This window comes from Triticum aestivum, chromosome 2D (assembly GCF_018294505.1).
Source record: "Triticum aestivum cultivar Chinese Spring chromosome 2D, IWGSC CS RefSeq v2.1, whole genome shotgun sequence".
Lineage (NCBI taxonomy): Eukaryota > Viridiplantae > Streptophyta > Magnoliopsida > Poales > Poaceae > Triticum > Triticum aestivum.
In genome coordinates, this window is record NC_057799.1 from 444,379,613 (window position 1) to 444,395,498 (window position 15,886).

The following is a 15,886-nucleotide window of genomic DNA, read 5'->3' on the forward strand; positions in this document are numbered from 1 at the left end:
TTACAAGTATATAAAGAGCACAAAAATAAAAAGTAGGGGCTGTTTAGATAAATACACAATAAAATAAATATAGCGAGTGTGGAAAAGTGGTGGTAGGAGTTGTGAAATTGTCCCTAAGCAATTGACTAGTTTTCTAGACCGATAGCAAGTTTTATGTGGGAGAGGCCACTGCTAGCATGTCATCCCTGACTTGGAATTCTATGCACTTATGATTAGAACTATTAGCAAGCGTCCGCAACTACTAACGTTCATTAAGGTAAAACCCAACCATAGCATTAAGATATATTGGGCCCCCTTCAATCCCGTATGCATCAATTTCTATGCTAGGTAGAAGCTTCTGTCACTCTTGCCCTCCAATACATAGTCCTATCAACATACAACTAACCATATGGTGTGATCCACGCGCGCGCTCATATGATGGGTACCAAAGGACAGCAACATAACCACAAGCAAATTAAATCAATCATAGCAATTCATCAACCACCGATAGGACAACGAAAATCTACTCAGACATCATAGGATGGCAACACATCATTGGATAATAATACGAAGCATAAAGCGCCATGTTCAAGTAGAGGGTACAGCGGGTTGCGGGAGAGTGGACCGCTGTAGATAGAGGGGGAAGGTGATGGAGATGTTGGTGAAGATGGCGGAGGTGTTGGTGAAGATCGCGGTGATGATGATGGTGGCCACGGCAGCGTTCCGGCGCCACCGAAGAGAGGGGGAGAGGGGGACCCTTCTTCTTCTTCTTCTTCTTCTTCTTCCTTGACCTCCTTCCTAGATGGGAGAAGGGTTTCCCCTCTGGTCCTTGGCCTCCATGGCATGGGAGGGCCGAGAGTCCCTCCGAGATTGGATCTGTCTCTCTGTCTCTCTCTGTTTCTGCGTTATCAGATCTGACCTTTCACTGTTTCTTTTATAACCGGAGATCCGTAACTCCGATTGGGCTGAATTTTGGACACGATCTCTATCCGGAAATTAGCTTTCTTGCGGCGAAAGAAGGGCTCCAACCGCTTTACGGGGTGGCCACTGTTGGGGAACGTAGTAATTTCAAAAAAATTCTACGCACACGCAAGATCATGGTGATGCATAGCAACATGAGGGGAGAGTGTGTCCACGTACCCTCGTAGACCGAAAGCGGAAGCATTAGCACAACGCGGTTGATGTAGTCGTACGTCTTCACGATCCGACCGATTAAGTACCGAACGCACGACACCTCTGAGTTCTGCACACGTTCAACTCGATGACGTCCCTCGAACTCCGATCCAGCCGAGCTTTGAGGGAGAGTTCCGTCAGCACGACGGCGTGGTGACGATGATGATGTTCTACCGATGCAGGGCGTCGCCTAAGCACCGCTACGATATAATCGAGGTGGATTATGGTGGAGGGGGGCACCGCACACGGCTAAGAGATCAAGAGATCAATTGTTGTGTCTATGGGGTGCCCCCCTGCCCCCGTATATAAAGGAGCAAGGGGAGAGGCGGCCGGCCAAGGAGGAGGGCGCGCCAAGGGGGGAGTCCTACTCCCACCGGGAGTAGGACTCCTCCTTTCCTTGTTGGAGTAGGAGAGAAGGAAAGAGGGGGAGAGGGAGAAGGAAAAGGGGGCTGCACCCCTTGTCCAATTCGGACCAGAGGGGGGGTGCGCGCCTCCTTCCTTTTGGCCTCTCTCCTCTATACCCGTATGGCCCAATAAGGCCCAATACTTCTTCCCGGCGAATTCCCGTAACTCTCCGGTACTCCAATAAATACCCGAATCACTCGGAACCTTTCCGAAGTCTGAATATAGTCGTCCAATATATCGATCTTTACGTCTCTGCCATTTTGAGACTCCTCGTCATGTCCTCGATCTCATCCGGGACTCCGAACTACCTTCGGTACATCAAAACACATAAACTCATAATATAACCGTCATCGAACGTTAAGCGTGCGGACCCTACGGGTTCGAGAACTATGTAGACATGACCGAGACACGTCTCCGGTCAATAACCAATAGCGGGACCTGGATGCCCATATTGGCTCCCACATATTCTACGAAGATCTTTATCGGTTAGACCGCATAACAACATACGTTGTTCCCTTTGTCACCGGTATGTTACTTGCCCGAGATTTGATCGTCGGTATCTCGATACCTAGTTCAATCTCGTTACCGGCAAGTCTCTTTACTCGTTCCGTAATACATCATCTCGCAACAAACTCATTAGTTGCAATGCTTGCAAGGCTTAAGTGATGTGCATTACCGAGAGGGCCCAGAGATACCTCTCCGACAATCGGAGTGACAAATCCTAATCTCGAAATACGCCAACCGAACAAGTACCTTCGGAGACACCTGTAGAGTACCTTTATAATCACCCATTTACGTTGTGACGTTTGGTAGCACACAAAGTGTTCCTCCGGTAAACGGGAGTTGCATAATCTCATAGTCATAGGAACATGTATAAGTCATGAAGAAAGCAATAGCAACATACTAAACGATCGGGTGCTAAGCTAACGGAATGGGTCAAGTCAATCACGTCATTCTCCTAATGAGGTGATCCCGTTAATCAAATGACAACTCATGTCTATGGCTAGGAAACATAACCATCTTTGATTAACGAGCTAGTCAAGTAGAGGCATACTAGTGACACTCTGTTTGTCTATGTATTCACACATGTATTATGTTTCCGGTTAATACAATTCTAGCATGAATAATAAACATTTATCATGATATAAGGAAATAAATAATAACTTTATTACTGCCTCTAGGGCATATTTCCTTCAGTCTCCCACTTGCACTAGAGTCAATAATCTACTTCACATCGCCATGTGATTTAACATCAATAGTTCACATCACCATGTGATTAACACACATAGTTCACATCGTCATGTGACCAACACCCAAAGGGTTTACTAGAGTCAATAATCTAGTTCACATCGCTATGTGATTAACACCCAAAGAGTACTAAGGTGTGATCATGTTTTTGCTTGTGAGATAATTTTAGTCAACGGGTCTGTCACATTCAGATCCGTAAGTATTTTGCAAATTTCTATGTCTACAATGTTCTGCACGGAGCTACTCTAGCTAATTGCTCCCACTTTCAGTATGTATCTAGACCGAGACTTAGAGTCATCTAGATTAGTGTCAAAACTTGCATCGACGTAACCCTTTACGATGAACCTTTTGTCACTTCCATAATTGAGAAACATATCCTTATTCCACTAAGGATAATTTTGACCGCTGTCCAGTGATCTACTCCTAGATCACTATTGTACTCCCTTGCCAAAATCGGTGTAGGGTATACAATAGATGTGGTACACAGCATGACATACTTTATTGAACCTATGGCAGAGGCATAGGGAATGACTTTCATTCTCTTTCTATCTCCTGCCGTGGTCGGGCTTTGAGTCTTACTCAATTTCACACCTTGTAACACAGGCAAGAACTCTTTCTTTGACTGTTCCATTTGAACTACTTCAAAATCTTGTTAAGGTATGTACTCATTGAAAAAACTTATCAAGTGTCTTGATCTATCTCTATAGATCTTGATGCTCAATATGTAAGCAGCTTCACCGAGGTGTTTCTTTGAAAAACTCTTTTCAAACACTCCTTTATGCTTTGCAGAATAATTCTACATTATTTCTGATCAACAATATGTCATTCACATATACTTATCAGAAATGTTGTAGTGCTCCCACTCACTTTCTTGTAAATACAGGCTTCACCGCAAGTCTGTATAAAACTATATCCTTTGATCAACTTATCAAAGCGTATATTCCAACTCCGAGATGCTTGCACCAGTCCATAGATGGGTCGCTGGAGCTTGCATATTTTGTTAGCACCTTTAGGATTAACAAAACCTTCTGGTTGCATCATATACAACTCTTCTTTAATAAATCCATTAAGGAATGCAGTTTTTTGTTTATCCATTTGCCAGATTTCATAAAATGCGGCAATTGGTAACATGATTCGGACAGACTTAAGCATAGATACCAGTGAGAAACTCTCATCGTAGTCAACACTTTGAACTTGTCGAAAACCTTTTTGCGAAAATTCTAGCTTTGTAAATAGTAACACTACTATCAGCGTCCGTCTTCCTCTTGAAGATCCATTTATTTTCCATGGCTTGCCGATCATCGGGCAAGTCAACCAAAGTCCACACTTTGTTCTCATACATGGATCCCATCTCAGATTTCATGGCCTCAAGCCATTTTGCGGAATCTGGGCTCATCATCGCTTCCTCATAGTTCGTAGGTTCGTCATGGTCAAGTAACATGACCTCTAGAACAGGATTACCGTACCACTCTGGTGCGGATCTCACTCTGGTTGACCTACGAGGTTCGGTAGTAACTTGATCTGAAGTTACATGATCATCATCATTAGCTTCCTCACTAATTGGTGTAGGAGTCATAGGAACAAATTTCTGTGATGAACTACTTTCCAATAAGGGAGCAGGTACAGTTACCTCATCAAGTTCTACTTTCCTCCCACTCACTTCTTTCGAGAGAAACTCCTTCTCTAGAAAGGATCCATTCTTAGCAACGAATATCTTGCCTTCGGATCTGTGATAGAAGGTGTACCTAATTGTCTCCTTTGGGTATCCTATGAAGACACATTTCTCCGATTTGGGTTTGAGCTTATCAGGATGAAACTTTTTCTTATAAGCATCGCAACCCCAAACTTTAAGAAATGACAACTTTGGTTTCTTGCCAAACCACAGTTCCTATTGTGTCGTCTCAACGGACTTAGACGGTGCCCTTTTTAACGTGGATGCAGCTGTCTTTAATGCATAACCCCAAAACGATAGTGGTAAATAGGCATCATAGATTGCACCATATCTAATAAAGTACGGTTACGATGTTCGGACACACCATTACACTGTGGTGTTCCAGGTGGCGTGAGCAGTGAAACTATTTCACATTGTTTTAACTGAAGACCAAACTCGTAACTCAAATACTCTTCTCCACGATCAGATCGTAGAAACTTTATTTTCTTGTTACGATGATTTTCCACTTCACTCTGAAATTATATGAACTTTTCAAATGTTTCAGACTTATGTTTCATCAAGTAGATATACTCATATCTGCTCAAATCATCTGTGAAGGTCAGAAAATAACGATACCCGCCGCGAGCATCAACACTCATCGGATCACATACATCAGTATGTATTATTTCCAATAAGTCAGTTGCTCGCTCCATTGTTCCGGAGAACGGAGTCTTAGTCATCTTGCCCATAAGGCATGGTTCGCAAGCATCAAGTGATTCATAATCAAGTGATTCCAAAAGCCCATCAGCATGGAGTTTCTTCATGCGCTTTACACCAATATGACCTAAACGGCAGTGCCACAAATAAGTTGCACTATCATTATTAACTTTGCATCTTTTGGCTTCAATATTATGAATATGTGTATCACTACGATCGAGATCCAACAAACCATTTTCATTGGGTGTATGACCATTGAAGGTTTTATTCATGTAAATAGAACAAGAATTATTCTCTAACTTAAATGAATAACCGTATTGCAATAAACATGATCAAATCATATTCATGCTCAACGCAAACACCAAATAACACTTATTTAGGTTCAACACTAATCCCGAAAGTGTAGGGAGCGTGCGATGATGATCATATCAATCTTGGAACCACTTCCAACACACATCGTCAGTTTACCCTTAACTAGTCTCTGTTCATTCTGCAACTCCCGTTTCGAGTTACTACTCTTAGCAACTAAACCAGTATCAAATACCGAGGGGTTGCTACGAACACTAGTAAAATACACATCAATAATCTGTATATCAAATATACCTTTGTTCACTTTGCCATCCTTCTTATCCGCCAAATACTTGGGGCAGTTCCGCTTGCAGTGACCAGTCCCTTTGCAGTAAAAGCACTTAGTCTCAGGCTTAGGTACAGACTTGGGCTTCTTCACTTGAGTAGCAACTTGCTTTCCGTTCTTCTTGAAGTTCCCCTTCTATCCCTTTGCCCTTTTCTTAAAACTAGTGGTCTTGTTAACCATCAACACTTGATGCTCTTTCTTGATTTCTACCTTCGTCGATTTCAGCATCGCGAAGAGCTCGGGAATTACTTTCGTCATCCCTTACATACTATAGTTCATCACGAAGTTCTACTAACTTGGTGATGGTGACTAGAGAATTCTGTCAATCACTATTTTATCTGGAAGATTAACTCCCACTTGATTCAAGCGATTGTAGTACCCAGAAAATCTGAGCACATGCTCACTGCTTGAGCTATTCTCCTCCATCTTTTAGCTATAGAACTTGTTGGAGACTTCATATCTCTCAACTCGGGTATTTGCTTGAAATATTAACTTCAACTCCTGGAACATCTCATATGGTCCATGACGTTCAAAATGTCTTTGAAGTCCCGATTCTAAGCCGTTAAGCATGGTGCACTAAACTATCAAGTAGTCATCATATTGAGCTAGCCAAACGTTCACAACGTCTGCATCTGCTCCTGCAATAGGTCTGTCACCTAGCGGTGCATCAAGGACATAATTCTTCTGTGCAGCAATGAGGATAATCCTCAGATCACGGATCCAATCCGCATCTTTGCTACTAACATCTTTCAACATAATTTTCCTCTAGGAACATATCAAAATAAACACAGGGAAGCAACAACGCGAGCTATTGATCTACAACATAATTTGCAAAAATACTATCAGGACTAAGTTCATGATAAACTTAAGTTCAATTAATCATATTACTTAAGAACTCCAACTTAGATAGACATCCCTCTAATCCTCTAAGTGATCACGTGATCCATATCAACTAAACCATGTCCGATCATCACGTGAGATGGAGTAGTTTCAACGGTGAACATCACTATGTTGATCATATCTACTATATGATTCACGCTCGACCTTTCGGTCTCCGTGTTCCGAGGCCATATCTGTTATATGCTAGGCTCGTCAAGCTTAACCTGAGTATTCCGTGTGTGCAACTGTTTTGCACCCGTTGTATTTGAACGTACAGCCTATCACACCCGATCATCACGTGGTGTCTCAGCACGAAGAACTTTCACAACGGCGCATACTCAGGGAGAACACTTATACTTAGATAATTTAGTGAGGGATCATCTTATAATGCTACCGTCAATCAAAGCAAGATAAGATGCATAAAAGATAAACATCACATGCAATCAATATAAGTGATATGATATGGCCATCATCATCTTGTGCTTGTGATCTCCATCTCCGAAGCACCGTCATGATCACCATCGTCACCGGCGCGACACCTTGATCTCCATCGTAGCATCGCTGTCGTCTCGCCAATCTTATGCTTCTACGACTATCGCTACCGCTTAGTAATAAAGTAAAGCATTACAGGGCGATTGCATTGCATACAATAAAGCGACAACCATATGGCTCCTGCCAGTTGCCGATAACTCGGTTACAAAACATGATCATCTCATACAATAAATTTAGCATCATGCTTTGACCATATCACATCACAACATGCCCTGCAAAAACAAGTTAGACGTCCTCTACTTTATTGTTGCAAGTTTTACGTGGCTGCTACAGGCTTAGCAAGAACCTTTCTTACCTACGCATCAAAACCACAACGATAGTTTGCCAAGTTGGTGCTGTTTTAACCTTCGCAAGGACCGGGCGTAGCCACACTCGGTTCAACTAAAGTTGGAGAAACTGACACCCGCCAGCCACCTATGTGCAAAGCACGTCGGTAGAACCAGTCTCGCGTAAGCATACGCGTAATGTCGGTCCGGGCCGCTTCATCCAACAATACCGCCAAACCAAAGTATGACATGCTGGTAAGGAGTATGACTTATATCGCCCACAACTCACTTGTGTTCTACTCGTGCATATAACATCTACGCATAAAACCAGGCTCGAATGCCACTGTTGGGGAACGTAGTAATTTCAAAAAAAATTCTACGCACACGCAAGATCATGGTGATGCATAGCAACGAGAGGGGAGAGTGTGTTCACGTACCCTCGTAGACCGAAAGCGGAAGCGTTAGCACAACGCGGTTGACGTAGTCGTACATCTTCACGATCCGACCGATCAAGTACCGAACGCACGGCACCTCCGAGTTCTGCACACGTTCAACTCGATGACGTCCCTCGAACTCCGATCCAGCCAAGCTTTGAGGGAGAGTTCCGTCAGCACGACGGCGTGGTGACGATGATGATGTTCTACCGACGCAGGGCTTCGCCTAAGCACCGCTACGATATAATTGAGGTGGATTATGGTGGAGGGGGGCACCGCACACGGCTAAGAGATCTAGAGATCAATTGTTGTGTCTATGGGGTGCCCCCTGCCCCCGTATATAAAGGAGCAAGGGGAGAGGCAGCCGGCCAAGGAGGAGGGCGCGCCAAGGGGGGAGTCCTACTCCCACCGGGAGTAGAACTCCTCGTTTCCTTGTTGGAGTAGGAGAGAAGGAAAGAGGGGGAGAGGGAGAAGGAAAAGGGGGCTGCACCCCTTGTCCAATTCGGACCAGAGGGGGGTGCGCGCCTCCTTCCTTTTGGCCTCTCTCCTCTATTCCCGTATGGCCCAATAAGGCCCAATACTTCTTCCCGGCGAATTCCCGTAACTCTCCGGTACTCCAATAAATACCCGAATCACTAGGAACCTTTCCGAAGTCCGAATATGGTCGTCCAATATATCGATCTTTATCTCTCGGCCATTTCGAGACTCCTCGTCATGTCCCCGATCTCATCCGGGACTCCAAACTACCTTCGGTACATCAAAACACATAAACTCATAATATAACCGTCATCGAACTTTAAGCGTGCGGACCCTACGGGTTCGAGAACAATGTAGACATGACCGAGACACGTCTCCGGTCAATAACCAATAGCGGAACCTGGATGCTCATATTGGCTCCCACATATTCTACGAAGATCTTTATCGGTCAAACCGCATAACAACATACGTTGTTCCCTTTGTCATCGGTATGTTACTTGCCCGAGATTCGATCGTCGGTATCTCAATACCTGGTTCAATCTCGTTACCGACAAGTCTCTTTACTCGCTCCGTAATACATCATCCCGCAACTAACTCATTAGTTGCAATGCTTGCAAGGCTTATAGTGATGTGCATTACTGAGTGGGCCCAAAGATACCTCTCCGACAATCGGAGTGACAAATCCTAATCTCGAAATACGCCAACCCAACAAGTACCTTTGGAAGCACCTGTAGAGCACCTTTATAATCACCCAGTTACGTTGTGACGTTTGGTAGCACACAAAGTGTTCCTCCGGTAAACGGGAGTTGCATAATCTCATAGTCATAGGAACATGTATAAGTCATGAAGAAAGCAATAGCAGAATACTAAACGATCGTGTGCTAAGCTAACGAAATGGGTCAAGTCAATCACATCATTCTCCTAATGATATGATCCCGTTAATCAAATGACAACTCATGTCTATGGCTAGGAAACATAACCATCTTTGATCAACGAGCTAGTCAAGTAGAGGCATACTAGTGACACTCTGTTTGTCTATGTATTCACACATGTATCATGTTTCCGGTTAATACAATTCTAGCATGAATAATAAACATTTATCATGATATAAGGAAATAAATAATAACTTTATTACTGCCTCTAGGGCATATTTTCTTCAGCCACGAGGGTCCAGGGCGCGCCCCCTGCCTCGTGGCCCCCTCGGGCATCGTATCGCGTTGATTCTTCTTCCCAAAAATCACATATATTCCAAAAAAAATCTCCGTCAGTTTTTATTTCGTTTGGACTCTGTTTGATATGGATTTTCTGCTAAACAAAAAACATGCAACAAACAGTAACTGGCACTGGGCACTGGATCAATATGTTAGTCCCAAAAATAGTATAAAAAGTTGCCAAAATTATATGGAAGTTGTATAATATTGGCGTGGAACAATAAAAAATTATAGATACGACGGAGACGTATCAACCACCATGTTGGCTATTCAACCAGTTAGGCCATCTCAAAGCGGACCCACAAACCTCTCACATCCGTCCGGACCGCACAACACGCATGCCCGTATCGGTTTGCGGCGCGGTACGGACGCGATTTCTCTCACAAACCGGAGACAAAAGAGGCGGAAGTTTGCGGGAGTCCGGACCGATCCCAAGCCCGCTTCTGACCGACCTGGCCCACCAAAAACCCCTCCCCCCTCCTGCGCGAGCTTCCCGCAGGCCGCCAGCTGCCTGCATTCACGTCGCTGTAGACCGTGCTACTTCACATTGAAGACGGCTCAGAACGGACGCGACCTCTTAGTTGAAGCAGCGCGCCAGCCGAGGACGCCGCTCGCTGCACGCCCGACTAAACACGTCTCCTCACTGCATTCATACGCCTTCATTAAACCCGTGTGGAAGCCGAGAAATCTACTCCTGCCACACGTCCGCTCATGAGCGGGTCGGCATTAAACGCAACGCCGGTCGAGCTCCTCTCATCCGCCCTCTATTTAAACGAGGCCAGATGCCAAGCAAGAATCGCACCCCTCCGCCGCTCCCCCATCTTCTCCTTCACCATTTTCTTCACTTTTTTGATGGCTTCCGAAAAAGAGCAGTTCTCCGGCATACAAGCTGCCTGGGTGGCTCGCTGAGCCCGCAGGATACGAGCGAGGCAGCTCGCTGCTCCACCTCCCGCGCCTGACCCGACGGAGCAAGTTGTCGCCTCAAGCCACCACGTGGTTCAGCAACTCGCCGCTCCAGACCAACTCGATGAGGAGTGGCGAGTTGCTCCACATTGGCACGGGCATCACCGCATCCAGTGCGTGCGACCGCGCCATCCTCCGGCATCATGTGGACCGAGGAACGAAAAGCCATACGATCATGAGTGCCAGATTGTGGCACATGCATGTGTACGCACCCTTGGTGGTAGGGCCGCCGGTTATTCCCCGAGGAAATGCTCGTATTTATGCAAGGAATCTGCAGAAGAGTAGTGGATGGCGCCATCGTTCCTTCCTCCTCGGGGTGCCCGTCCAATCTTTGCTTGCTTGATTCCTCCTCGCGTCTATATGCGGTAAACCTAGTGGTTTGCTTCGCATCTCGTTATCTCACAAAGTAACAAATGGATAAATCTTGTACTCCATCTGTCTCACAATATAGCACGTTTTTTGACACAACATGACGTAAGATGTTTTTGAACACCATACTACAATAGTGTCAAAAACATCTTACATCGATCAGCCCCCGCCCCCGTGTCGCTCCTCTAGGGCGACTCGGGCGGGCCCAACCCTAGCGCCGCCGGCCCCCTTTCCCCTCCCTCCAGATCTCGCCGCCACCAGAGATAGCCACCGGCAAGCCCGCGCGGCGTCGAGGAAGGTGGCGGCGGGGCTTGCGGCTCCTCGAGTGGAGAGCTTGGTGTGCCAGGGTGGCGGCCCCGGTCAAGGTGGGCGGCGCCTTCCCTGACGGAGGGTGGCTGCGGGTGTGTGTCCGGTCTTCCTCGGCTTGCGTGGGCGGCGAGGACCCGCTGGTGGGATCTCATGGCGGCCGTGATTCTGTCGGCCGGCCGCCAGATCTGGATCGACCTGCAGCTTCATCTCCTTCACCTTATCCCGCTCGATCTGGGCTTCGGTGTGGCCTTGCTCGCTGGATCCGGGTGGTGGGCGGTGATTGGATGGTGGGGCTCTTGGGATCGGGGGAAACCCTTGGCCGGCGACGACGGCCACAACGACGACGACGCCGATCCACTCCTTGGAGTCATCATTGAGATCCCGACAGGGATGGCGACGGCCCGTGCGGGAGAGATGGAGGTCTTCGATCAGATCTGGGTGAAAACCTGCTATTGGCTATTGCCAAGGCCGGTGATGGCGACGCTATCTGCGTTGTGCCCTTCCTGAAGGCATCGTCGTGGAGAAGTTAAAGGCCACTCTCTGCTACCTCTGGGGGAAACCTTAGATCAATAGATCGTATGATGGCGGCTCTCCGGTGTCGTTTCCCCCTTGGGGGCGTCATTTTTGGAGGTGCGCACGGGCTCGAGGGACCGGAGGACAGCGTCTTTGGTAGAGCGGTGCTTCATCTTCCACATTGATGGTGGCGGTTCTCAGCGGCGTGGCGTTGTGGAGTCTCGGCGTCTGATGCGAGGAGATGTACTCGCGCAGGAGGAGGAAGCTGTCTGGCGTCATGGTGGCGTTGATGGCAGAGAGGCCTGGCAAAATTGGTGCATCAGTTATGCTCTGAGGATGGACCGAGGGAAGATGGAGGTGACAGCCTTTGCAGCGTGCGGTGCTCACTGGGAGTGTTCCAGACCTGTGTGGGACCCAATCCAGGTAGTGGCTCGAATGGGACACCCGGCTTTAGATGTTAAGCTTGGTGTGATGTCTGTTTGGTATTAGGCCCGGACGTTCGGCACGCCTTCATCATGGGGATAGGAGTAGGAACGGTGTTGTCAAGATGGTGGCTTTAGGCTTATTGATGTATCACATTGTATGGTCTTTGTGAATAATTAATAATATGGCTGCATGCATCGTCCAGATGCAGAAGCCGGGGGTACATCCTCCTTTTCTAAAAAAAGACGGGGCGAGTACTTCTTTGCAAAATGGAGGTCCAAGCCTCCCGACCCTTGCAAACCACCATGTTGGCTATTCGACCAGTTAGGGTATCTCGAAAGCGGACCCACAAACCTCTCACATCCGTCCGGATCGCAGAAGCATCCAACGCAGGCCCGTACCGGTTTGCGGCGCGGTCCGGAGACAAAAGAGGCGGAGGTTTGCGGGAGTCCGGACCGATCCCAAGCCCGCTTCTGACCGACTTGGCCCACCAAAAACCCCTCCCCCCTCCTGCGCGAGCTTCCCGCCGACCGCCAGCTGCCCGCATTCACTTCGCTGTAGAGCGTGCCGCTTCACATTGAAGGCGGCTCAGAACGGACGCGACCTCTCAGTTGAAGCAGCACGCTGGCCGAGGACGTCGCCCACTGCACGCCCGACTAAACACGTCTCCTCACTGCATTCATATGCCTCCATTAAACCCGCGTGGAAACCGAGAAATCTACTCCTGCCACACGTCCGCTCATGAGCGGGGCGGCATTAAAAGCAATGTCGGTCGAGCTCCACTCGTCCGCCCTCTATTTAAATGAGGCCAGATGCCAGGCAAGAATCGCACCCCTCCGTCGTTCCCCCATCTTCTCTTGCACCATTTTCTTCACTTTTTCGATGGCTTCCGAAAAGGAGCAGTTCTCCGGCATACAAGCCGCTTGAGTGGCTCGCTGAGCCCGCAAGATACGAGCGAGGCAGCTCACTGCTCCACCTCCCGTGCCTGACCCGACGTAGCAAGTTGCCGCCTCAAGCCACCGCGTGGTTCAGCAAGTCGCTGCTCCAGGCCAACTCGATGAGGAGTGGCGAGTTGCTCCATATTGGCACGGGCATCGCCGCATCCAGTGCCTGCGACTGCGCCATCCTCCGTCGACGCGCGCGTAGCTGCGCCATGCACGCAGAGAAAGAAGTCGGTTGCGCGGATGTGGACGAGGTGGTGGCCCGCACGTCTGCGCTTGCCGTCCTCATCGAGTATAAGTAGAACACGGGAGGTCGTCGCCGCTTGGTTCCGAGGAAGGGCACCGCCAGTTACCCGGGCGGTTCTCCTTTATCTCAGACCATCCTGGGCACCCGTCTGAGCCCCACGGAAGCACCCTTCCTCTCCGGTTGAAGCACCCTCTTTGGACCTCCAATGAGCGGTGCAGCCGGACATTGGGAAGGTACGGGGAAGAACATGCCTCCTGGATTAGTCATCTCTCCTCATTTAACTCCTCTCCTTTAACATGGGCAAATTCTGGATTGGAAGGTTTGGAGAATAATAAATACTCATTAACTTGATTTTAGTCTCTTTAGTATTTGGATCCAAGCATGAATGAGGCTAGCAAGTTTTAGTCCCGCTACTTTTAGTCATGGGACTAAAACGTATCCAAGCACCCTCTTATTACTCACCTGAGTTGGTTTAATCTACCGAGACGTCGTCCTAGGTTGGCGTTTTGTCTTATCGATTTGGGCTGTTAAAAGGTACGGCTACGGCAGGCAGGCGCCGGATCGGGGATTCGAGTTGGCTTTTGCAGCGCCGTCGCGATCAGTGGAGCAAGCAATTAATACCGCGGGTGTCTGGAGATTTATAACAGTGACGGGGATAAGCTAGCTAGCCAGTGGCTGTGGACGTTAACCAACAGCGTAACGCGTGCAGCAGTCCATAGCCGTGCATCAGTGCATGCATGTGATCCGGTGGACGGCAGCACGTAGTACCCGATCGAGCTTTCCCGTCGCTTGGAAAGCTCGTGAATTTCGGCTGCACGCCTACACCGATGCATGCGCGTCTATTTCTCCCAAAGCCTTAGGTCACTTATCACCCTGGAGCGCAGAAAAGGGGAAACGCTCCCTCTCGTGCACTGATCTGATCGCCATCCAGTTCCATTACCCCGAAACATCCAACCCAACCCGCCATGGGTTCACCGTATACAGAGATTTTCCATTTCCCGTTTGGGTAACTTCTAGGACGACTCAGCGCAGGAGTCAGGACCAGAGAACGCACAGTACTATGCTCACGGACGACGTCGGTATTTCCCATTTCCCGGTTCAGATACGAAGAGGGAAGGGGAACGCGCGGTGCGACGATCCCCACTGCATGATCACTGCAGCCGCTCTGTCTGTTTGCCGATGGAGCGGTCAGGAATGACGGATATGATACAGCGGAGCGCCTCACAAGTCGCTCGTTTGTTTCGTGTCGTGTGTGAGTGGGTTGGTGGGGGCTCTCAATTTCTCTTCTCATAACTAATCCAATGTACGCTACATGATGAATCGACCGGTGATGTATGATACAGTAGTATGGGCCAAATCCATCGCTGACCGAAAACAACTAGTATCTGCTATCTATCTCCTTTTCTTTGGTTTTTTCCTCTCTCTTTTCAAACAACAGGTCCATTCCCATGAATTTCTTTTCTCACACGGCTCATATAACTAATCCGCTGGGGACTCACTAGTAGAAAAAGGGCCTATTATCCCGGTTCGTGAGGGCCTTCTGTCCCGGTTTGTGAACCGGGACTAAAAGGTCATTACTAATGCCCTTGGCCTTTAGTTCCGGTTCTTACACGAACCGGGACAGAAGGTCCTCCACGTGGCCGCTGCGGCCAGCCCAGGACGGAGGGCCTTTGGTCCCGGTTGGTGACACCAACCGGGACCAATAGGCATCCACGCGTCAGCATTTCAGGGGCTGGGGTTTTTTTTTGAAATGGGGGGGGGGGGGGTTTAGGGGGTTTTGGGGGGTTAATTTAGGTTGTTATTAGGTAGCTATTAGAGAGAAGTGTCCTCTCTTATATCTCCGTGCTTGGTTTACCAACGCTACGTACTCCTATGCCTAAACATGGCTTAGATTGAAGTGAAGGCAACATGTGGTGCATGTCGAAAGTAATACTAATCCTAACTTGATCAAGTTTGGATTGTACTACTTTCGACACGCACCACATGCATGTTGCCTTCACTTCAATCCAATCCATGTTCATTTCACCCGCTGATATATAATAACTCTTCATGCGCGCATCATGCATCTTCATATATAATAACAAGTCCTACTAATCATCATCATACAACTTCTACTCGTTATTAATAACAAGTCATACGATCATCATCCTCACAGTCATCGAACCAACCCTACTTAATTGTTCTTAGCACATGATCATCAGTATTAGGTAGGACCGAAATACCCTCTTTAAGGTAAAATAGCATAAAACAATATAGACCCTGACTCTCCATTATGAAGAATGGAGATCATCCTGTCTCCAATTCTTGCGCTTCGCTTCCTTTTGCTTCCAAGAACCTCCTTGCGACTGTCCATACATTTTTTCCATTCTTTGATTTGCATGTCTCCACTTCTTTTAGAAATCCGGTATGGACAGTTGAGATACGTAGGATGACCTGGTTGTATATTCAAAACATCAAGCCTACCATTCTGATACATCAAATGAGGCACACAATCC